The 2,822-nt window shown below is 31.7% G+C and overlaps 1 protein-coding gene across 3 annotated transcripts in view; it reads left to right on the forward strand.

The window, feature by feature from the left end:
• LOC109543195 (ankyrin repeat and death domain-containing protein 1A) overlaps positions 1-2,822 on the forward strand; it is a 46,165-nt gene that overhangs the window by 14,863 nt on the left and 28,480 nt on the right. The gene's annotated exons all lie outside the window — the stretch shown is intronic.

Below are 2,822 nucleotides of genomic sequence, written 5' to 3' on the forward strand. Positions count from 1 at the left end.
ATAGAATATTAACTAACACCCGGTATATTGAAGAATTTTGCAATCCAAAAATAATATTCTCAGAATACAAAGAAAAATAGCTGAAAGTAAAAGAAATTAATATAAACAGTATTTTATTCGCTTTGTGTCCAAAATGGACAAAATTAATACTCCAAATGTATGCCAAGGCTTAAAGCAGCAACAACATGTAAGTAAAAATATTTAAGTATCTGAACAAAGAATTCTAGTCTAATTTGATTGTCCTGACTAATCACCTGTTAGGCCTAATTAATTTTAGAATGTTTTAGTGTTGCAATTGTTATGTATTTTAGTGTGTGATATGATGAGGCTGTTGACGAACTGTGATTGTTTTTTAAATTAATGAATTGTTTTTTTAACTATCTGCTATTTTAGAAAAAACTGATGATGGTGGAAAAATACACCGAAACGTATTTTAATTGATAAATAGAGATAATAAATGACTGAAACCCAGGAATTAATTTTGATTTGAAATTTATTTTGGAATTTGGAACACAGTCAGGAAAGTATGTACAATTATGCCTAAAAAATTGAAGAAGACTTAGAAGTGGTCATATTGGAACTTTTTTGCAAAAAACAATATTTATGGCCTAGTAACTAAAACAAAAAATAAATACATCGAATATAGTTTTCCGATTATAATTTTAAAAAGCATTTAGAAAAACCGCACGAATGCACCCGACATAAAATAGATATACAGGTAAACTTGAAAAATAAAACTGATTTATCGGAAAGTGAAAAAAATGAATATAGCTATAAGAACTGTTGCTGATGGCTGTCGAATATCGAAACGTCGGATTAGAAATCACATTTACATCATTTTGCAGAAGGAAAAAAGTTGTCCTGAGAACATATTAAACGTTTTCGATTATTTCTTCAAATAGGCTCCGAAAAATTGAAGTTTTCCTCGAAATTTCGGGTTTTTTTAGGAGGTAGTCAGAATTTTCAAAGATTTTAAACGACTTTTGATATCACGTAAAAATCCGCGACTATACAGGGTGATTCACAACACTATGGACAAAGAGCAAGGGCGCGTAGACGACCTCAAAACAAGTCGGGTTGCAATTTAAGTTTTTTTCTTAGGACCATGGTTAACGAGGTTAAAGGGTGTTAAACTTAAAAATATTGGTATTTTCTCTTTAACTCCTACAATTTATGAGATATTTTGATCAAATTTTTAACGTAGGCTACTGTTTAAACCCTCTACCCGTAGGTAAGCTAACTGGTTGCGAAAATCTACAGGGTGTTTTTTTTAGTGTCATACCTTACTTTTACTCCGCGAAGTTTTTCGTGGTGCGCCACTGACTTCAAGCGAACACATTTTATAATTTGTTATCCAATTTAATAATTTTTTTATCTCGTTTTTCGTATCTGCCTCGTTTTTGAGTTCCGACGTTTTTCTTTGTAAAACAAAACGAAGTTTTTAATAAAAATAATTGGAAAATTTTCATTGAATGCGCAAGTTGATGTGCTATTAGTATTGGGGTTTTGTGCGAATAACAGCCGAAGTATGGTGGAGTACCGAAGATTTCCAAATCGACAAACGTTTGCTAATGATAGCTGAAAGTTCGGAAGACGGACTCTCTTTGCCAACGCAACAACGGAGGTCGCATTTACGCAGTGAACACAAGAAATGAGGAGCACATTTTACGCCACATTGGAAATGAACCCCAAACCATTTTTATTCAATTTTATGAAATTAATTTCCTAATAAATTCAAATATTTGTTACATTTTTGTGAATTTTTATTCGGATTAGCTTACAGCCGATAAACCTCAATTATGGTAAATTAAATTAAAGTAAAAAATTTAACTTTAAATTTAACTTGTCACTCAACCCTATTTCTTCAACTTGCACTTCAAGCTTTCACAAAAAAATGTGAACAAAAAGACGCAAAACAAAATTATAAAGAAATTTTTAGAAAATTACCCAGAAACCCTGCTTGGACTTATGTTTGTGCAATTAACTCAAAAAGGAAGGTAAGTATGAAAAAACTGCAATATATAAAACATTTCTTCAATTGATCAATAAATTCAAAAGTTTGTTCGGTCAAAGTCAGTGGCGCACCACCAAAAAGTTCGAGAGGTAAAAGTGGGTCTCTAGAGAAAAAAAACACCCTGTAGATTTTGGCAACCAGTTGTCTTATCTAGGGGTACAGGGTCTAGACAGTATCCTATGTTCAAAATTGGAGCAAAATTTCTCATAAACTGTAGGAGTTAATAAGGAAATACCAATTTTTTTTTAAACTTTAACACCTTGTATCTGGTTAACGATGAGCCTGAGAAAAAAAAAGTGGTGTGCGTCACAGGACGCTCGACAGAAGTGATAACTTCATATATTTATAGAAACCATCAAATATTGAACTTGTTTAACTCATGATGGCAATAATTATTTTATTTTATAAATTTAATATTCTTGGTACTCTAATAATTTATAAATGGATCAGGAATAGGTCAAATTTAATTTAATTTACTTTTGAATGTAAAAGATCTTTTTTATTGGCAACATTTAACATTCTTTAACGAGATGTTGTACATATTGCTCTTCTTGGGTTTGTGTAAACTCGTCTTCTTGAGTTTCTGTTTTTTTTAGTCGTAATTTCTTATTTGCTTTGTATAATCTTTGACGTTCAGCACTAGTTCGTGGTTGATGAAAACTACTTTGAGTTGATCTTTTACTTAATGCTCTTTTCTTAGCACGACATGCGCGTTTTGGCGTTCAGCATTACTTAATACTGTTCGCATTGTAGCATGTTTTTGTGACTGCTCTTGTGTATGTTGTTCATGAACGTCTGCTACAACTTG

This window comes from Dendroctonus ponderosae, unplaced genomic scaffold (assembly GCF_020466585.1).
Source record: "Dendroctonus ponderosae isolate FM_Combo_2020 unplaced genomic scaffold, Dpon_F_20191213v2 Dpon_F_20191213_7, whole genome shotgun sequence".
Taxonomy (NCBI): Eukaryota; Metazoa; Arthropoda; class Insecta; order Coleoptera; family Curculionidae; genus Dendroctonus; species Dendroctonus ponderosae.